This window comes from Dermacentor albipictus, chromosome 3 (genome assembly GCF_038994185.2).
Source record: "Dermacentor albipictus isolate Rhodes 1998 colony chromosome 3, USDA_Dalb.pri_finalv2, whole genome shotgun sequence".
NCBI lineage: Eukaryota > Metazoa > Arthropoda > Arachnida > Ixodida > Ixodidae > Dermacentor > Dermacentor albipictus.
In genome coordinates, this window is record NC_091823.1 from 65,030,896 (window position 1) to 65,052,520 (window position 21,625).

Consider the following 21,625-nt stretch of genomic DNA (forward strand, 5'->3'; position numbering starts at 1 on the left):
TGCCAATTCTGCTCTTATGTAATTTGCTACCTTGATGTTTTTTTTATGCAGAAAAAAAAAGAAACGTGTGCCTGCCAGGGATCGAACCTGGGACCTTCCGCGTGTTAGGCGGATGTGATAACCACTACACCACAAGCACAGCTGCGAGCTAGGGAGGGCACTTCGAAAGAGATCACAGTAGAGCCCGCTGTGCCGCCGGCGGCCTACTTTCCGCAACTGGTCGCACCGTACTCCTGCAAGCGCGCCGCGGATTACTTTGGATCGATGGAAATGCTGGCGCCCTCTGAAAGTCGATTTGAAGACTAGGGGCACTTACCCGGAAGGCGCGGGTTACTTGGAAGCCCTTTCTCGGGGAGCCACGATTCTCTTGAATATGTCGCTAATGATCTCAGTTTTTTTCGCATTTATGCTGCGGTCGCGACAAGAGAGCACATCGCGTATTTACTATTTATTGCTTTCTACTTGTTTAACCACTCCAGGTTGCTGTTAGATGTCACAAAGCAATGACATCTATGAAAAGTGGAAGTGTAGCCTCAAGTACACCCAGGCTGGCTTGTATAGTTAGTTCCTAAAATAAGTTTAACACAATTTGCGAGGGATACCATAATTAGAACAGTGCATACCATATGAACTGGGAAATTTTAGGCTTGCTGGAATTTTGCGTTCGGCTATGCTCTCGGCAGGCAAGCGCGGGAGCACCAACCATCTACGAATGCGGCGGGCTCAAGCAGCACAGGGAAGCCTCGGTTACCACTAGTATGGCGGGGGGGGGGGGAGCGAGGGAGAGGAGCTAATTTATTACCCTATTGGCCAACCACCTCTGCAATGCAAATACTCCCGCTACGAATAGGGAGCGGGCACGACCGAAAATTAGACTGTAAGACGCCCACTTTAACATAAGTCAGCGTGTAAGCTTTCTAATGCGTGAATAAATGTAAGCTATGTATTTGGTTGTGCCGTTTACTGGAATTACCCTGTGGTATCAGTAATACCTACCAGGGCTGTGCCATCTTTTACTAATAATGTTACTACAAATATTACTTGTTGTACACTCTAGAATTAGTAAGGAACCAACAGGAACAAGATCCGCCTCTGCGTGGAAATCAGTACAAATATGTATAGCATAAGAAAGCGTGCACAAAAATCTGGTGTTCTGTCTTATGCGACTGGAAACAAAGATAATAAAATGCGCTCATAAACTTGGAAAACCTTGTCAAGCGCTATAGTTCGATTTATCCTTCCAATCATCGATATACCTATAAACAACTTATATATTAAAACCTGTTATTCTTTGAAGCGTGGCCATCTTAGGTCCTCTCAGCAGTATTGGTCATTTCAAACAAATAAGCGTGGCGCGTTGATCACGCGCTGACGATTGTGTATTGCAGGTTATCGAACACATGCACTGCGCAAAAACAGCTGGAATGTCAAAGGAAAGTCCTTGATCACTCCCTCTCTAAAGGGCTGCGCTTCCTGCCGAAGAATCAACGCTACCGTACTCCCCTTGAAGAATCAACGTGACATGCATCCGCCCCTCGATGTCAGACGCATTCTATCCACCGTCACTGATTACGGCACGTGGCTGCGGTAAATCGCACAATGTACAATTGACTTCCTTGATTTTATTGTTTTTCTCTTCCTCTCTCCAAAGCAGAACGCGCAAGAACGGTACTGGACATGCGCCGTGCATCAAAAGCAAGAGAAACAGAAATGAAAGAAAAGGGTGGTGGATCTCGTGACGTAAACGTGACGTGATTCCTCGGCTCCGCTATGGAAAGGTGCAGGGAAGGAACTTCGCTTGAGGACACTAGTCGAGGGAAGGTAAAGGATAGTGTCTACGTTGGCAGTGAAGCTCGCGTTCTGGCTGCATGGCGACACATTTTCGATTTCTTTTATCTCCTGAAATAACGAACCAACGTGAAAGAATGATTGGGAAATAATCCCTCGACGGTGCTTCACAACATACTGTGTTTTCACGTTTTACATTAAGGGCATTGAAAGACGACTGGAAGACAAACAGTGAAGGAGGGTTCTCTTTATCCTACATCGGTAACGGGCAAAGGGTGCAGCAGAGGGTCCCCGGGCTGATGTATCCGGAAGACGTAGTGCTACTAGCGGACAATTCAAGAGATATAGGGCACATTCACACCGGCGACTTGAGGAGGTCGCGCGACCATTTGCGACTCGCAATCAAAAAGCGACCGAAGGCGACTGATGTTCACACCGGCAAGCCCGGCTGAGCGCGACCCGCAAGTCGCAATCCCGGAGATTATTGTTCTCAGTGAGAACTCTCGGAATCTACGCGGAATTTGAATGTGACGCCGGAGGAGGCCGGATGTAGACACACGAAAGATCACTTCCGGTGCGCCGCTGATTGGTTTATCAGTTTTGCGACCAGGGTCGCGTGACTGAAAAATCGCGCAGAGAGCGACTCGCCCAAAATGGTCGCTTTTCGAGAAAGGCGACCGTTTGCGACCATTTGCGACTGGTCGCAAAGCGACCAACTTGGTCGCGTGACCTCCTCAAGTCGCCGGTGTGAATGTGCCCATACACATACTTGCGAATATGTGTGGCAACACAGCAACATATCTAGGCCTTAAGTTCAGCACAGACAAAACGGGAATTATGATATTTAGGAAAGGGACGAATACAGACTTGGCCATCAATTCAAGAGCAAATCATATCACAGTAAAGCAATACAAATGCTCGTGTATATACATAAACGAAGGAAAGACTTACTGAATCACCTACTAAGATAAACTAAACATGAAGAGGAGGAGGAATGCAGCGAAACAAAACATCGGATATCTTGTAGAGGTTTGGAATTCAACCAAAGATCGGTAGGCCGGTTGCCTTTGGTGGCCTGCGGTAAAACCACGAATGAGACATTGCAGGGAGACAGCGGTTGATCCTTGTTTGAAATCAGAGGAGCGCTGAGCAAGGTTAGTTTTGAAGAAATACTCGCAAAAATAATAGAAATAAATGAGTTGGTAGAGTGCACAAATATGTGTGCTTCAGAAGCCTGGACACAGTATGGAGGAAGTGGTCAAGAAAGTTGGCGACCAAGCTCAGGGTAAGTGAAAGCGTAAATAGCCAACCAGGAGCAACCAAAAAGAAAGTGAGAGAAACAGAGACAGTAAAGTGGTTGCAAAGGCTGGAAAAAAGAAAGTCGTGGTGATTTACCACAAGGGCAAGAGGTAAATTACCAAGGAACATTTTTACAATAACACTAAGGCCAGTGCCTTGCTGTTTGAGGTTAGAGCTCGTTACCTAAAGACAAAGCAATACCTTAGCAAATATTCGCAAGAGGATGAGGCGTGTGTCGGCTTCAGCAAAATTTGGAGTGAACTCAGCACATCCTAATGGAGACTAAAAGGTGACGTATATCTACCAAAGCGCTTAGATTTAATGTGAATGGAACAATTAACCAATCAGTAGTCGAGATAAGGAAGGAAGTATGAAAAAAGAAGCACGGAAGATGTTGATAGTACCGGATCATTTACAGGCATAGATAACGGTACAAGGTAGATGTATACGATTTAAAAACTTAAGGAGATGTACACGACAGGATAGATCGAAAAGTATCTGTAGTATGCATGATTAGCTCAAGCAGGCTAGATGAATATTTTTCCCCGCCCCATTTGCAAACGGGATGCCAATAAATTATAATCATTATCATGTATAACCAAAATTTCCGATGGGGCCTGTGGACGGGCTCTTTAAATGCATGTGGATCCCAGTGCAAAGTATATGTTTTTATCAAAACTGTCGGAACAGAAACATCAATACCACGGACCGCATAGCAGAAGTAGCCACTTAACTCACGTCGCTGTGTTTGGTAAAGTGTGCAAGCTTGAGTAGGTGCTCCCCATCAGCCACGCACACTTTGCTAGGGCAGCAGCCGGCTTCAAATTTAAGATGTCACCTTCGTATTTGCTTTATTAGTGTCACTGCGTATTTTCTAAGTATACGATGTACACACGCAGAAATCAGGCAGAAGAAAGAATAGCATCGAAAAATGATAGTAGACGCAGGCTCAACGAAGCGCGTGCAGTGATGGCTTAGGCACAGGGCATAAGAAACGTGTGTTCAATGCCATTCACAATTCGAATATGGGACCTTGTGCGTGCTAGGTGCACCTGATCACCGCTGCACCATAAGGGCATGATAATTTCTCCATTTTTAGGAGCGAGCGTCATTTATTAAGCTATAAATGAAACAAGCTCTTGCTCTTCCGGTGATGTAAGCGCGGCCAGCTGAACGATTTTCTTCACGGTGTGGTACTCCGCCTGCCTTGCAATGAAAGGTCATCATTAACCAGCGCCCGTAATTGCGAAACGGTGTTGCAGTACAACTGTTCGTGAGGTCAACTCCGGCCAATCCTGATGCTGGACACATGGTTAACGAAGGGCGCCCACCAATGGCAAAGAGCACTTTCGAACTAAAACATTTGCGAACTGGTGCTCTGGACTGATAGAAGCATATAAGAAGCAAACACAGCTACCCGTGTCATCGTTTATCTTTGTTGCTACGTATTCAACCCTCCAATGGTTAATATGTCCTTTAGCAAATACAATGTTTCGGTCAGATTTTAAACAGAGACCCCCGCTACACATGTTTGTCGGTTTGCTGCATTGTACGAAGAATGACCTGAATGCTTCAGTATAATAAATTTGAAGCCCGAACTCAATATTAAGGACGGCAACCTTGAGTTACATTGCAGAATGACAACCCAATTTCTGGGGAAGCTGTTTTTGTAGTACAGTTGAACTGAAATTCTCAGTTGCCTGTAATTATGACGCGCATTTTAATACGTTATGACACCCGTTTGAAAGGTTACTCAGATATCTTTCTTCAGCAGGTTGCTCAACGATCTTTTAGCAAAGGCCACATAAAGTGTACTTTTACTTTTGAACGGACATCATACATCAGGCCTAACGTAAAACTCCTTAAGGCTACCGCGACAGGTCTTATTACATTGTTCAATAGATCAGTATATCTAGGTAGGGCCTAGAGTCTCTTTTCGAGCTGCACCGAGCTGTTTTCATGAAATCAAAAATATTAGTCAGCAAGAAAAAATGACCTGTGCCTGCCAGGGATCGAACCTGGGACCTTCCGCGTGTTAGGCGGATGTGATAACCACTACACCACAAGCACAGCTGACTGCATGGCTTATCGAACGTGACCACAATGTACTTCCCTCGCCGTAGGCGACCTACTTCAGCAGCCGGTTGCTCCGACCGAGGTCGACACGCGCGTACATTGCGCAACACGTGAAATAATAAAATACGCTGCCACTCGCAACGGGTGACGCCACTTGAAGATAAGTGTTGATACCACACCACACGGTTCAGTCAACGCCTTCTAATAACAACCCCCTCTATTGTTCTTTTTTTTTTTTTGAAGCCTATCCAAAGCTGCCCAGGTGAAGATGTTACACTGAAACAAACCGGTCTAACTGAATTACTGTTCCATTCGTGTTATCAATAAATGAACACTGCTACCAACTAGATAACGTAGTAGCTCCTATAACAAAAACGAAATAAGCTTGATAAGAATTCTGCAAGTATGTTTCGTTGGGACAGTTGGTGCGACATCCCAACTGCGTGCGCAGCGCGAGAGGACGAAGACAGTGCAAGGAATGCACTGTTTATGTCTCGTTGCCTTGCGTTCGTTTGCATCTTCTCACTGTATGCAGTTGAATTTGCATAGCTTACTTTTTGCGTGCGACTGCATTTTCTGGATTGCTGTTGTTATCAGTCTATCACTGTCGAGCAAGGTACGCATGGTGTATAGAAAACTTCGCGAACGTTGTCGCCAAATTTAAAGCCATGACAACCGTCTGTAATCTAATCAGATTGCCCACACGGCGCGAACAGTGTTAGACTATCACGGGCGTATATGGGAGCAACAGCGACTGCTCAAGAATCTATGGAGCCACACGTATAAATAGCGGCATGCAGGACTCGACACGTAAGGATCAGTGACCGACGGCTGACGACTGCGCTCGCCACTGGCATGGGGATTTGAGGGTTTATTGCCTTTCCGGACACAAGTTCTCCCTCAGAAAAACGAGGTTTGCTTCTTTACTCACACTTCTGGCTGCGCTTCTGGTTCTGACAGCACAGCGAAACTGTGGACTTCTCATTTGGGAATAAATAATGAAAGGTCAATTGTAAAGTTAACTCGCATTGTAGCTGATTGCACTTTATACCACGTTCACGAACAGCAGAGACGCGGCCAAGCAGAGCCCGAACTATAGGGCACCAACACATGACACGAGGCGCTACAGCAGCTTGAGTGTCCTACTAAAATATGATAACGCTGTCTGATAGGGACGCCACGAAAATGATACGATGTTTGATCGATGACGAGCACGCGCCCATATCAACGCTTGATAACGTCCGGCGCGGCCGGCTAAGCTCTGTCCTTAGGCAATCGTGCACTGAGAGCCAGAAAGCCTGCACAGTTTGATACTCATAAATATTCGTGGATGAAAGAAAATAGCGTGTGACTTCCGTGTTTTCTTATTCTAATTACATTGCCTGTGCTTTTTCAAATGTTTCCATTGGTGACGTATTGGAAGCATATTTGCATCAACTAGTGTTTTGCCCCGCGAGATGTAGTCGCGCTTCAGTTGAACGAGCAAAATTGATGTCGCTGCTCTTTGGTTTGGAACCGCGCTTCAGCCTCGACTTCGCGATCATGTAAATTGACCTTGCAGAGAGCCGAGTGCACTCTTATGCATAGTACGCCGGTGGCCAGTCATGTCAAACGTTGGACATGCACACCTGAAGATGAGCGGGGAATTTGCCGACGTAAAACACGTGTCCTACTACAAACTAAAAAGTGCCTGAAGCGACCAGTCGCGCGGCAATTTTGAGTGTAATCATTTGCTTCCTTCACGCTCGGAAAAACACTTTCATGTATATATATAGCACGCATTGAGCCGCAGAAAGCTGTGTCGGGATTTCCCCATGCTGCTCTGCAATTTTGTCATTAACACTTTCCATCTAATTATAATAATTGAGAAGTGGAATTCTTATCTAAGACTTATCGCCTAACTAGGCAGAATGCAAAAAAAAAACAAAATAAAAACAATCTCAGTATCTCCAAGCGACGGCAAGCAACATTACCTTGGTTCTGTCCAGCTAGGTAGCATTTGCACATTTTTTAAGTTTGGCTCAAGTTAAGCGAAACATTCTGTATGTAAACGTATGTATAAAATACTGTTTAATTTGTCTAATTGCGTACTTTAAATAAGTTATTTGTCCAAGCACAAGGTTCGTGCTTGTTTCTTGTAACTGCTATTATATGTACATTGACTGTGGTCTTCCACTAACCTCTAGTTTCCGGCCTAACAGTCCTGTACAAGTCCACGTATAAATGAAATGAAGCCATGCACGCTCATCTTATGGTTTATCTACCTGCCTTGCATACACCTTTGTTTCTCTCTCTTTGTGCCAAAATGTAGTATGGCGTGCGACCGCGTGTATTATAGTGTGCGCGGGCCCACTCTTTTGGCGCGTTGCGGAGAGCGTGAAAAAAAAAAACATTTGTGCTAAATGCCCGACCATAATAGCGGCAGCGTCTTCAAGCGAGGTGTAATGATGCCATCGCCGTATATCGCGCCAAGCACAGGGGGCTTGGAACTCCGCGCTCGGCTTGTGCGCGACGTTTTCACTCCATGTCGGCGACGTTTCGGAAAAGCCGAGATCCCCGATCTTTTCCGTGGAAGTCGCGGACGCCTTTCTCTGCGAGTTAAAGAGCGCTCGGCCCGCTCATTACTGCTTCTAAGGGTCAGTGAGTTTTTCTTTTTTTGCTTCCTTCAAGATGTCGGGTTTCGCGGTTACTTGCTTCCCACGAAGGCAACTCGTGCGCCATTGTGCTGTCACTAAACATCAGCCGCAACATTGGGTGCTACAGAGCTCGGGGTTTTCCCATTAGGTTAATTATTCCTCGTAGCGCAGCGTTACTCTGTTCTTATCTGCTTGTGTGAGCTTTCGAGCTAACAAACAAGTGGCGTAGGACAAATAGCGCACACAAAGGTTCTTGTTCCGAGATAACGACGTTAAAATAACCTACGCTCTGTTTTTCTTCTCATTTTTTTATTTAGAGCTTATATATCTTTTTAACAATCGCATAGAGCAAACAGCGCAATTTGGCGTGCTAAAGTGAGCTACCGTAACAGGCGTTCGTGTACGACGGAGGTAGTTTAGCAGATTCGCTAATGAAGTTTTTATTTGTAAGATTGAAAGGAAATGTTGAAATTGCGAAATTGAAGCCGCATAATATAGGGAAGTCTAGTCGGCTTAGCAGAGCCTCGCTTCGAGCTACCCGAACAATTAAAATGCGCTAAGCGAGGAACTATTTTCTTCGGTGCATAAAATGGAAGATAAATTTCTCTAACTTACCCCAGTTGAACTTACACAGGACTCACGGCCGAGGTGGCTAACATAACCGAGGCAGAGGAAATTGCTGTCGCACTGGCAGCGGAAGAAGGTTATAGAACAGGAATATCCCTCAATATTCTAACAGATTCACAAGAGGCGTGCCGGAGCTATATAAGAGGCAGAATAAGTAACACGGCGCTCATGATGCTCAGCAGAGTTCCAATCGCTGAGGGACAACCCACACATAACATTATCTGGATACCAAGCCACGCAGGGATCAGGGGCAACGAAGGGGCGGACTGCCTAGCTCGAGGGATGACCAGCCGAGCAGGAACGTCAACCGCCCCAGAGGGGCCACAGATCAACTGCGGGAACAGCTATACAGAGCTATTAAACCTCTATAAGGGTCTAAGATATCAATATCTGCCACCACATAAAGCATTAACAAAGGAGGAGGCCGCAGGATGGCGGAGACTGCAAACGGGCACCTTTCCAAACTTACACATACTAAGTAGGATGTTCCCCACGCAGTATAGCGCAACCTGTCCGTGGTGTGGAGCTAAGCCAACATTATACCACATTACGTGGGAGTGTACAAGAAACCAGGCATTCCACAAACACAAAACACGAAGTGCGCAGCAATGGGAGAGCTGGCTCACCAGCCGCGAGCTAGAAACTCAAAGAGCTCTAATAGCGCACGCGTGCGAGGCGGCCCGGCTCAGTGGAGCCCTGGACTAGGGGCCCATCCATGGCTGAAGAGGACTCAAGCTTCAAGAATGAAGACTTCGGCCTCGACCCGCTAAAACCTTTAAAGAGTCAATAAAGTTTTCCATTCCATTCCATTCTACAGTTGGCCAAAAGAGAGGAGCGATCGAAAGCCCCCGCAATAACTCGCATTCCAGGAAGCGTCTTTACAGATCGCCTATGAGGCGATTCACGTGGTTTTAGTTACAAGTTCAGTGTCATCGGCAGATAAAACAACTTTTACGAATAAGTTCCTGCCTCGGAGTTACGCATACTTATTCTCAATGTTGCCAGACAGGATTTGCTTTCTTGCTGACGATAACAGCGTGTCAAAAATTAAGCTCAGCACGCTTGTAAGAAGAAAAAAAAATATGAAGGTTATGCGCCGCCGCAGTGGAAAAGCGACTATGGCGTTGAGCTGCTAAGTGCGAGGTAGCGGGATCGAACACCGGTCGCGCCGGCCGCATATTGATGGCGCGATGTGCAAGAACGCGCGTGTTGCGTACATTGAGCGGACGTTAAAGAAACACCAGATGGTTACCATTATTCCAGAGTTCCTCACCACGGCGTGCCTTAAAATAACATCGTGGTTTTGGCACGTGAAATGTGAGAAAATGTTTAAATTGACATCAAATAAGAATATATGTACATCCAACACACACCTTGGAATCTATGTGAACCGCGAAGCTTACGTGGGGCGGATAATTCAATGCTATAAACATCTCCTGCGTTGTAAAGAAAATTGGCGTACGCGCGTGCACTCTGGCACACCCATGCTAAGATATGTGCCACACGGAGCGATCGTCTTAAACAGCTAGTTTGCCTTTGCACGGCAGCAATATACGCGCACTTGCATGTTGAATCGGAATGCAGAACCAATTATATCAACGCCAGTCACCTTTCATTGAACTGATTTTGCAGTCGAGATGCACATATGATCATAAAGACTTCCGCCCGGACTGGTATCCATTGTTGATGTTGTGTATCTGAATGCCTTCCTTTTAGAAAATTATTTACCCCAATATTTGTCGTGCGAAGTGTTTGTTTTCTGCTTGTAGACACAATCGTTAGTCTTGGTTGCTATACATAAAATTTAAACACGTACAGTTTTTTTCATATTAGTAATAGATACCACGGAAGAAAACAGGCGATTGTTGCTTCATCCGATTGGCTGTCGAGGATAGCACCTCTGACAGCATGTAGTTCATGTAGGACTGAAGGCTTTGGTACATTCCTTTATTAAACGTCTTGTATTTGTGCTTTGTAAGTTTGTATTAGTTTGGGTGCTCAGCACATTGTCGAAGACCAGCAATAAAAATTAAAAAAAACCAAGCGATTGTGGCTTAATGTCTAGAGCATTGAGCTGCAGTGCTGAGATGACCGAGGTTCGATCCCAACATAGGGCACGTAATTCAACCTTTTCTACAATATTAACCATTAGGCGCGACAGCAGCAGCAACCTGCCGCCACAGTCACAAAAGTCAAGGAGATTGGCAAACCATGCATGCAGCTAGGTTGTTGATATGAGCAGCAAAGGCTGACTGTCTTCTTGTTAGGAATCGCGCCCTTTCGGGTGGCACTCATATAGAAGGAAGCGTGAGAAAGAGCCTCCAATTACTACACACGTGCCAGTCCACTTACTTTTATCCGAACCACTTAAACAAACAACTGCAAGTGTTACAAGGGAAACCCCCCTCTTTTTCTTTCCCCAACAACAATGTGACGCTTGAGCACTTGCGTATTCGTTTTCTCTTTTCGATGTTTTTCACGTTATTTATACAGAAAGTACGAGTGGTGAGATTACAAAGTAAACAGTTGAGTTACGCGTTGTGAACGAAGAAGCTATTCAGAACCGCATCAATCAGAACCGCCTGAATTTCACAGTGAAACGAGTAGTGTGCAGTTTCGATAGTGTTGTGTTTCCGCGAAAATGTAATTATGGTGAACAGACCAAAGCTTATGTTTGCGATTTGTAATACGGAACGAAGGTTTCACCTCTTCTAGTGAACGTCAGCCATGCATAGCCTCGTTGCAGCATCAAAAAAAGGAGAAGTGTTCGTAAGCACTCAATATGCACAAGTTCGACTCGCGGGCAATAACCCGCATTTCTAAATGTTCTATTACAGACTCATCAATCTACAGTCTGGAATGCATGGGACGTGGGCTAAGGGGTTTCGAGCAAAAAATTAAAAACACTGAAGGGTTAAAAATACCAGTTTCAAATGAGCCGTCAGGTTGAAGCCACTGGATTTGAGAAATGTGCGTCAACCGCTGTTGATGTGATCTGGCAGCTATCAAATCCACCTAACACAGTGAAAATGTCAGTAGTTATAATTCTGCCTCCGACACCGAATATTACTTTTTGAATCGACCTGTAAGAGCCGTTTCCTGGTAGATTACTCTCATTGAGGAATTTGTTTTTTACCTGTAAAACTAATTAGGATTGAAAGTTGGGCAAGATTGCAACGAACCATCCTAAACAACACATACAACAGGGAGAAGCTGGTGATCAGTGCATGTCCTGTGTTCTTTTACTTGTTCGTATTGTAAGCGGTGCTGTTAAAGATGGATTTTTTTTCTCAAATCGCCCCGTCACTTCGCACAGTTGTACAACAGGCCTAGGATAGAGGTGTTTTACCGCAAAAAATAAAAAAAAAATGGCTGTGGCTTAGGTAAGGTTAAGCCCAGGATGCGAAGCATACTAGCCTTTATTTTAGTTGTTGAACCACTGTTTAGCCTGGTGAACTGCTGTTGCTTGGCTATATTTGGTTCAGCTAGACGAAGAAACAACTCATGCGTTACTCTGCTTCGCCTTCAAGAGTGGAACGCGACAGCGTTCCCGTCGACCCGCCAAGGGGTGTAAGACAATGGGCTACAGGGCAGCGACTACGCGCCCCGCATTGGACGCGGTGAGCGTCGAGCAAAGCTGCGTTCGGCGCGGCAACGAAATGTGCGTCTTAGCAAGAGACGCACGCCTTAGAAACAGCTCGTTTCTAAGGCAACACCGCATTCAATAGAGGCGCTTTTGTACCGCTTTGAAGCATCGTACTCGTGGCTCAGTGGTAGCGTCTCCGTCCCACACTCCGGAGACCCTGGTTCGATTCCCACCCAGCCCGTCTTGCAAGAGTTGAGCCAAAGCCACTTCTCCTCTGTCGTGACGTCACGGTGTCACGTGATTTCATGGCGACACCGCCGCGCCTGAGGAGCTGGGTTGAGCTCTCGTAATATGCTTCGCATAAAAATTATTAATCAGCAAACAATGCGGCTGAGGTTGCGTGGTTGCATTGACGTCGTTATATATTCAGTTCAAAGCAGGTCATGTATACATTCCGTGCTAAATGCTCGTGCGCAACGACGCATATCGTGATGTCACCGTTGACGGTTTTATTTGCTTCAAACGCACCGACCACCACTAGTTGTAGTACTCTCAGCCGTTCTTTCGGAAAACTGAAGCTTATATTCGTACCTTCCATCTAGCTCAAGAACCACCACCGGGATCGGCACCTTATTTGACGCTTCCGTTTACTAGCCCGGATTTTGAGCGCATGTTTAGATTTGGCGCTGTTTCTTGCAGCGCCTTCATTTTGTGATTATTTGGATAGCTTTTCTTATTGCTCACGTGCAGTAAAGGAAATACAGAAGATGTCGAAGGAGCCGTGCTTGTTGTGTAGCGCTGTTATCCACCAACCTAACACGCGGATGCTCCAAAGTTCCATCCCTGGCAGGCGCAAGGTCCCCTCCTTCAAGCACACATCTCAGATCTTTACTAACACGAAGCATTCTCCTTCGCGTGCAGCCAACTATCCGCGGAAGAGAAGTCCGGCAAAACTGCTCCGCGGATTCCGCGGTTCTGTTTGTTTCTATATTTATTGCTGACGGACATGTTAATTTATGCGTGCTAAATCATTTTCTGCTAGAATCCATGTTTACATAAGCATCGTGCGAGAGATCTCAGCGTCGACGGCGCAATTCACTGCGAAGGCAGCGACCAGCCGTGCTTGTGGTGTAGTGGTTATCACATCCGCCTAACACGCGGTAGGTCCCAGGTTCGATCCCTGGCAGGCACATGGTGTCATTTCTTGCCACCTAGCTCGGCCATTTTATTTAGACGTACTTTTTTTTAGTTTCATGTCATTTGTAAGCAGGTTGTCACGTTTTCATAAAGCATACTTCACGCATGAAACCGTGTCATAAGCGCTGTGGTTGGACGTTTCAAAGCGTCCGATTCATAATTCAAGAGTCTATCGAAATTGCAGCTCAGTTTCTGAAGGTTTATTTGTTTCAATAAGCTTGGCAGACATAATCATTTATGTGCTCTAAATAATTTTTGTGCTGCAATCCATGTGTACATAAACATCGTTCGAGAGATGTCAGCGTCCACGGCGCAATTCCCTGCGAAAGGTGCGAACAGCGGTGCTTGTGGTGTGGGATTCTACTGACGGTCGTGATAGCAAACGGACGCGTGTGGAAGGGGCTCCGCTGGAGCGGTATCAGCGGCCCAGTCTGGCCGCGAAAACTGGATTTTTGCTGATGAAGCCCTGGACTATCAAGTTATTCTGCCGTCGCTGCCAACAGGTGCGTCTGTTGCGAATACTGTTTTTCTTCACGTCGACTTGAAAGCCAGGCCTTACCCTGTAGAAGACTTTCGGGACACGTTGGTTAATCTCGGAGGGCTTCCTGAAATGTTAGCTTTGAGGGCGTCCCAGATGAACCATGTTTGGGCCGTCACTTTTAAATGTGCAGAAGCTACTAAGAAGATGGTAGAAATTGGGGAAGTTCTGGTCAAGGAGAAACGATGCCTTGTGGTTGACCAAGAAATCAAAAAGTGCGTATCAAGCTCTACTGGGTGCTACATAATGTACCGGACGAAGAAGTGCGCTCTGCTCTGGCACCATACGGGAAAGTAAGCGATATCTACAAGTAGCGCTGGCGAGTGCACGGAATAGCCGACAAAGGCTCGTCTACGCACACGGTTGGTCTAAAGCTCAAACCTGGTGTAACTCTAGAAGATTTACCCCATCAGTTGCGGGTTGCAGGAATCGCGGCTCTACTCGCTGCGCCGGGACGCCCGCCTCTATGCTTGAGGTGCCATGCCACAGGCCATATCAGGCGCGACTGCCGGGTACCACGTTGTGACAAATGTCGGCGATATGGTCACGATGGAAGCGTCTGCGTGCGAACCTACGCAAACGTGGCCGGAGTCAAAGCAAGCGATGAACTGTCGACAGAACATCCAGTAGAGGAGGCAGACGCGGCCGAAACTACCCCCGGGGCAGACAGCTCGCGAACTATTGGTGCAGCTAACGTGTCACATGTGAAGCAGAAGGCTGCAGTCATTATTGCTGGAGAGACAGCCAACACTTCAACAGAGGCTGTAGAGAAACTGGCGATGTGCACCCGAACGAGCCATGACAATGCACCTGGCGTGGGTGTCGAGCAAAGCCCTGGGACTACAGACGTCATTATGGCGAGTACCAGCAGCCCTGCACCAAAACGACTCCATGAGGACGGAAAGAAGAGCACAAGACCAACCAGAATGCAACGGATGAGCCGCTCTGAAAACGACACCCCATCAAGGACTACATTTGAACCCGCACCAAAAATACCGCTCGAGTCACGGCCTGACTGGAAACCGCCGGCCCCGCCGGCGACGTGACAAGGTGCCGAGCCTTTTTTTTTTTTCCAACCGGAGACTAGCAACGGAATTGAGTGGAAAAGACAGTGCGTTGACGCGTCACGACGAACGCGAGGTTGTAACCAAAGGGCTGGAACGGCTGGGATATATGCTATAGAAATGTGAGTGGTTTGCCGTATGGTGATAAGGAAGGTGCTACTATGTGGTTTGTGTTACTGAAAAAAACAATGGCTGTTACTCTCCAAACGCCTCTTTAATGTAGGCACCCTTAACGTGCGGGGCTTGTCGACACGGAGAGAGCAATACCAGCTGAGTCGACTTTTTATGGAAAATGAACTGGACGTAATTGTCAAGAAGTCAAGTCAAGAAGGAACAAACCGCATGGTTGAACCTTTTAGGGCGTACTACAATGTATGTATGCGTTGCGCATGCAGTACGTACAGCCGGTGGTTGTGCGCTGTTTTTGAAGCACTCCACAGGAATATCTGTTGACAGTGTGTACGCGTGTGACACTGGACGACGCATTGACGTATTGTATGTGACGTAACGTTGCAAGCCCAGAAGTTCCGAATAGTTGGTTTACATGCCCCAAATGTAGCAAGTGAGCGCAGATTGTTTTTTGAAAGTGTTGGACATTATCTGAATTGTGACAGGGCAATTATAATGATGGGGGACTTTATTTGAGTATCCAGAGTAGAAGACAGGACAAGAGATGCACCGATACGAGATGCGAGTGTGTCACTACTAAATGCTCTGATTGAAGAACACCTATTAGAAAATGTAAAGTGCTTTCTGCCAAATGGCTCATTGCCTCGGTTCACCCACTATCACTGGGAAAGCCACGCTAGATTAGATCGTATTTATGTTTCGGCAGATTTGGCACCCGTCTGCAATAAGTATGACAGTAAAAGCGTTTTTTTTAGCGACCATAGTTTGGTTGTGTGGGCGCTAGGTCCGAGGAAACCGGCGAAATTTAACTGGCAGCTGTGGAAACGCAATGTTAGACTCCTCAATGATCAGGTATATACGAAGGAAACAAAAGGAAAAATTGGAGACCTACTGGCAAACGAGCCGGAGTGTTATGCGGAGGCATGGGAACATTTTAAGGAAAACGCAAAAATCTCAGCCATTGAAAGAGCCGGGGCATAGCGGAGAAAGCATAACAAAGAAGAAACTGAGCTGCAAAGACAGCTTGACTTTTATTTGAATGCAGAAGCTACAGCCCCGGGTAACTTTGCCACAGAAATAAAATAAATTAAAAGCAAACTAGAAATTATTAATACAGAAAGGTACAGGGGCGCAGTTGTACGAGCGCGTGCGGAAAAAATGTATGTGGGGGAAACCCCGACCAAACGCGCTCTATCAGATGAAAAAAGCTGTGCGTCGCGCAACGAAATAAAAGCGATAATGTACACAGATGAAGTTGTGCAAGACAAGGGACTGATACGTCGCGCATTTGTTCATTATTATCGGGATTTAGTTGGCCACGAACCACAGACTGTAGAAGGTTTTCAAAGCGATTTCTTGAGACACATGCCAAAACCTTAAGTACAAGTTAAAACGAATATCGAAGCACCAATCAGCGTGGCAGAAATTGAGGGGGCAATCGATGAATTGAGGGCAGGGAAATCGCCAGGCCCTGATGGCTTTGGCTCAGAATTCTACAAGGCTTTTAAAATGGAGATAGCAGTTGTCCTGCATAACGTAATAAAGGAGGCATACAGAACAAAGATGTTGCCTCCTTCTTTTAGGGAGAGCCATTTTGTACTTTTTCCGAAAACTGAGGATCCAGCTGCCTTGCTCTCTGTACGAGCGTATCGACCGATAAGTGTAACGAACACTGACTACAAGATCTTCGCTAAAGTTTTGAGTAGGAGACTTCGAAGTGTTATAACCAGGCTTGTGGGGCCGCATCAGACATGCGGCGTAAAAGGAAGGTCCATTGTAACAAACATACACGTGGCTTGAACCGTCCTGGAGTGCTGTGACACGTACTGCGGGAAGGTCGCGATGGTACAACTGGAATTAGAGAAGGCACTCGACAGACTTGTACATAAAGTCCTTTTCCACATTCTAGAACATATGAATGTCGGGAAAGTCCTATCAGAAGGTATAGAAATGTGTTGCGCAGACATTTCTAGCAGGATTAAAATTAATAAATCATTAACTGCCAGTTTCCAGATAAAGTCCTCTGTTAGGCAAGGCTGCCCCTTGTCTCCTTTACCGTGCGCGCTGTACCTGGAGCCTTTCTGTTTGAAAATCATGTCATCCAGTGCAATAAAACGTTTTAGGTTGAGCATAAGCGAGGTTAAGCTACTTACGTACGCTGACAACATTGCAGTTTTCTGTTCTGACCAAGAAAGTGTCAGGAATGCCATCAGTGTGGCGAAGAGTTTTTGTAAAATGACGGGAAGCGTTATCAACTGGAGCAAATCTTTGGGCATTTCGCATGGGGATTGGGACGATAACCCGGACGTCTTTGAATGCATGCAGTGGACGGTTTCGCCAACGAAATACCTCGGGGTGCCTTTAAATCACTACAAAGACACTAGTGATTATTGGAGAATAGAAGGGGAACAAATTAAAGAAAAATCGACCAAATTTGGCGGGAGAGACTTATCTATATTTGCAAGGTCAACAGTGTGTAATCTTTTTCTTGTAGCCAAGATTTGGTACGTTCTGCAAGTACTGTGTGCGACGAGAGCAAGCATTCAAAGACTCCACGGGGTGCTAGCAGTGTATATATGGGGATAAACTTGGGAACGTACAAGCCGTAGAAATTTATTCCGGTAAGTGAAAAGTGGCGGACTGGGCTTGGCGCATTTGTATTTAAAACAGGTAGTGTCGAGATTTCTCTTTATGCGCGAGCAAAGCAATGCCTTCCTACGTACTCTGATACAAATGCGGTTGTGTGACGTTATGCCATTGTGTCGTCCGATCGGGTTAATGGGCCGAAAGTACGAGGCTTCCTGGGAGAAGTCGTCTGGTCTTACGAGTTCCTCGTGGCCCGGTTATCATTACAGTATCTAAGCAATGTCACTCGGAAGAAACTGCTCAAAGATGATGTTGATGTATCTATGCCAGAACCACTGTATCGCACCACGTTTTCAACAGGAGCAGGCAAAGACGTACTGAAATGGGTGAAGCAGATGCCAGTATTGTCGACGGTGAAAACGTTCTTCTTTTACTTGCACACCGAAACTCTGCCCGTTAAACTATGGTTAGAGCAGAAGGGTATCCTCGTGCCTTGCACGATAAACTGCTTATTGTGCAAGCAACCAGAAGCTATCCACCACATTTTTCTTCATTGCGTAGATGTCACCTTCTTATAGGACATACTGCAACGTACTTTAAAAAGATATCTGCCGATTACCCCATATGGCATCCGCTTCCTCCCAATCGCAAATGATGAAGGGGTGCCGTATGACATGTTTATGGCTCTATGTGCTCACAGCATATGGAAAACAAGAATGACAGTGCACCATGCAGATATTAACGCCAAGCCAGACAGAGAGTACTTCAAAGAAAGTATCGCGTTTATTCGTGAGATATATAAAGCGCAGAATGATCCACCAGCATGGATACCTGTATTAGATGCTCTTGTCAACCTGAAGCGGTTTTAAACACCCACGCTTGCCCGCAGCGGGCAAGCGTTTTTAATTACATTATGTAGCGTGAATTTGCGATTGTATTGTATTGTTTCAATCCTGAGAAAGGAAATAAATAAATAGATAAAATAGCTGTGCTTGTAGTGTAGTGGTTATCACATCTGCTTAACATGCGGAAGGCCCCGGTTCGATCCCTGGCAGGCACATGATACCATCTTTTCCCACCTAGCTCAGTCATCTTATTTAGACGTACTTTTTGTTAGTTTCGTCTCATTTGTAAGCAGCTTGTCAAGTTTTCATAAAGCTTGAAACCGTGTCATAGGCGCTGCGGCTGTACGTTTCGAAGCGGTCCCATTCCTTATTCAATAGTCTATCGAGATTACAGCTCCTTTTCTGAAGGTTTATCTGTTTCGATAAGCCTGGCAGACGTAATCATTTATGTGCGCTAAATAATTTTTGTGCTGCAATCCATGTGTACATAAATATTGTGCGAGAGATGTCAACGCCGACGGTGCAATTCACTTCGAAGGCCGCAAGCAGCTGTGCTTGTGGTGTAGTGGTTATCACATCCGCCTAACACGCGGAAGGTCCCAGGTTCGATCCCTGGCAGGCACATGGTGTCATTTTTTGCCACCTGGCTCAGCCATTTTATTTAGACGTACTTTTTTTTAGTTTCATGTCATTTGTAAGCAGGTTGTCACGTTTTCATAAAGTATACTTCACGCGTAAAACCGTGTCATAGGCGCTGCGGTTGGACGTTTCAAAGCGTCCGATTCATAATTGAATAGTCTATCGAAACAACAGCTCAGTTTCTGTAGGTTTATCTGTTTAAAGAAGCCTGGCAGACGTAATCATTTATGTGCGCTAGTGAGTGAGTGAGTAAAGACTTTATGTGAAAACAAGGTATTGACGGATGACCTTGTTGTTAGGCAGCCACGAGCCCCTGGGCTCGGGCGGCTTCTTCAGCTCTTTTGATGACATTGGCCTGCAAGTCAGGGTCGGATCTGAGCAACATGGCCTCCCACTGCACAGTATTACTTTTTTCGTGATTTGTGTGATTTTCGGCTGAACACGACCACATAATATGGGACAGATCCGCTTTCTTCTTACAATGCTTACATGTATTAGGGTATTGGTCGGGTAGTAGTAGTGATAGGCTACGGGGTTGGGGTAGGTGTTTGTCTGAAGTCGTCTCCAAGCTACTTCTTGTCGCTTGTTAAGCGATTTCTGTGCTGGCGGGTACACTGCCCTAGCTAACCTGTAGTGCCGAGTTATTTCGTGGTAACTGACCATGCGATCCCCCTCTTATCCTAGCCTGAGCCGTCCGGGTGCTCGGTTGGCGAGTCCTCGAGCGGCGGTGTGGGGGGCATCGTTGCCGGGTTGGGAGGAGTGTGCTCGTGCCCAAATCATCTGGATTGGTCGTGGGTGTTGGTTGGTGTCTACTATGTGTTTTACTGGAGCCGGGATCCAACCTTTCGCAAAATTGCGTACTGCTGCTTTGGAATCGCTAATAATGTAATGGCAATGTGTGGAGGCTATTGCCAGAGCGATAGCCGCCTCTTCCGCTGTTTCAGAGCTTCTGGTATGGATTGAACCACCAGCGCGTATTTGACCTGAGGTGTCCCCCACTGGGACATACTGTTGCGTTCTATGTATTCTGCTGCGTCGACACAGACCACGTATTTTAAGGCGTGGAATTTCTTATGTAGGGCTTTGGACCGCTCGGCCCTTCTTTCCTTCTGGAATTCGGGGTGCATGTTTTTAGGGAGTTGATTAATTTTGAGATGGCGTCTCTGATCGTGAGGAATCTCTACTTTAATGCCTTGCATCGACTCGTAGTTGGTGCCGAGATTCTGGAGGATGTTTCGCCCGGCGGCATTCTGAGCTAGCCTTTCGTATTGAGATATAAGGTGCGCTTCCACAAGTTCATCTAGGGTGTTGTGCACACCTAGGGCTAGCAATTTGGAGTTGGCCGTTCTTATAGGTAGCCCAAGAGCCTGTTTATAGGCCCTCCGGATAATTCCCTCTATTTTTTCTCTCTCAGCCGCTTTGAGGCTGAGGTATGGGGTGATGTAGGTGACACGGCTGAGAACGAAGGCTCGTACTAACCTTATGAGGTTGGCTTCTTTCATGCCAGAGTGTCGGTTGGTGCTAAATAATCTAGATGCTCCAATCCATGCGCACAAAAACATCGTGCGAGAGATGCCAGCGTCGACGGCGCAATTCACTGCGGAAGTAGCGAACAGCTGTGCTTGTGGTGTAGTGGTTATCACATCCGCCTAACACGCGGAAGGTCCCAGGTTCGATCCCTGGCAGGCACATGGTGTCATTTATTGCCACCTAGCTCAGCCATTTTATTTAGACGTACTTTTTTTTAGTTTCATGTCATTTGTAAGCAGGTTGTCACGTTTCAATAAAGTATACTTCACGCGTGAAACCGTGTCATAGGCGCTGCGGTTGGACGTGTCAAAGTGTCCGATTGATAATTCAATAGTCTATCGAAACTACAGCTCAGTTTCTGTAGCTTTATCTGTTTCAATAAGCCTGGCAGCCATAATCATTTATGTGCGCTAAATAATCTTTATGCTCCGATCCATGTGGACATATACATCGTGCGAGAGATGCAAGCGTCGACGGCGCAATTCACTGCGGAAGTCGCGAACAGCTGTGCTTGTGGTGTAGTGGTTATCACATCCGCCTAACACGCGGAAGGTCCCAGGTTCGATCCCTGGCAGGCACATGGTGTCCTTTTTTTGCCACCTAGCTCAGCCATTTTATTTAGACGTACTTTTTTTCTAGTTTCATGTAATTTGTAAGCAGGTTGTCACGTTTCAATAAAGTATACTTCACGCGTGAAACCGTGTCATAGGCGCTGCGGTTGGACGTGTCAGAGTGTCCGATTGATAATTCAATAGTCTATCGAAACTACAGCTCAGTTTCTGTAGCTTTATCTGTTTCAATAAGCCTGGCAGCCATAATCATTTATGTGCGCTAAATAATCTTTATGCTCCGATCCATGTGGACATAAACATCGTGCGAGAGATGCCAGCGTCGACGGCGCAATTCACTGCGGAAGTCGCGAACAGCTGTGCTTGTGGTGTAGTGGTTATCACATCCGCCTAACACGCGGAAGGTCCCAGGTTCGATCCCTGGCAGGCACATGGTGTCCTTTTTTTGCCACCTAGCTCAGCCATTTTATTTAGACGTACTTTTTTTCTAGTTTCATGTCATTTGTAAGCAGGTTG

The 21,625-nt window shown here is 46.2% G+C and overlaps 1 protein-coding gene and 8 non-coding genes across 13 annotated transcripts in view; 7 read left to right on the forward strand and 2 right to left on the reverse strand.

The window, feature by feature from the left end:
* Positions 1–21,625, forward strand: part of LOC135905548 (very long chain fatty acid elongase AAEL008004-like) — a 99,301-nt gene that overhangs the window by 22,416 nt on the left and 55,260 nt on the right. For 2 of the 5 annotated variants that reach the window (XR_011512755.1, XR_011512758.1), the window contains one exon: positions 52–946. The exons of 2 other annotated variants lie outside the window; for them this stretch is intronic. The gene's annotated coding sequence lies outside the window, so the exon portion shown is untranslated. Of the gene's footprint in view, positions 1–51; positions 947–1,388; positions 1,591–21,625 lie in introns of those variants that run through there. One more of the 5 variants, XR_011512757.1, reaches the window with a different exon arrangement.
* On the reverse strand, positions 67–139 carry TRNAV-AAC (transfer RNA valine (anticodon AAC)). Its single transcript has one exon. It is a non-coding gene; the product is annotated as a tRNA-Val (tRNA).
* On the reverse strand, positions 5,085–5,157 carry TRNAV-AAC (transfer RNA valine (anticodon AAC)). The gene has a single exon. It is a non-coding gene; the product is annotated as a tRNA-Val (tRNA).
* TRNAV-AAC (transfer RNA valine (anticodon AAC)) lies at positions 13,132–13,204 on the forward strand. Its single transcript has one exon. It is a non-coding gene; the product is annotated as a tRNA-Val (tRNA).
* Positions 18,515–18,586, forward strand: TRNAV-AAC (transfer RNA valine (anticodon AAC)). The gene has a single exon. It is a non-coding gene; the product is annotated as a tRNA-Val (tRNA).
* TRNAV-AAC (transfer RNA valine (anticodon AAC)) lies at positions 18,923–18,995 on the forward strand. Its single transcript has one exon. It is a non-coding gene; the product is annotated as a tRNA-Val (tRNA).
* Positions 20,629–20,701, forward strand: TRNAV-AAC (transfer RNA valine (anticodon AAC)). The gene has a single exon. It is a non-coding gene; the product is annotated as a tRNA-Val (tRNA).
* Positions 21,048–21,120, forward strand: TRNAV-AAC (transfer RNA valine (anticodon AAC)). The gene has a single exon. It is a non-coding gene; the product is annotated as a tRNA-Val (tRNA).
* Positions 21,469–21,541, forward strand: TRNAV-AAC (transfer RNA valine (anticodon AAC)). The gene has a single exon. It is a non-coding gene; the product is annotated as a tRNA-Val (tRNA).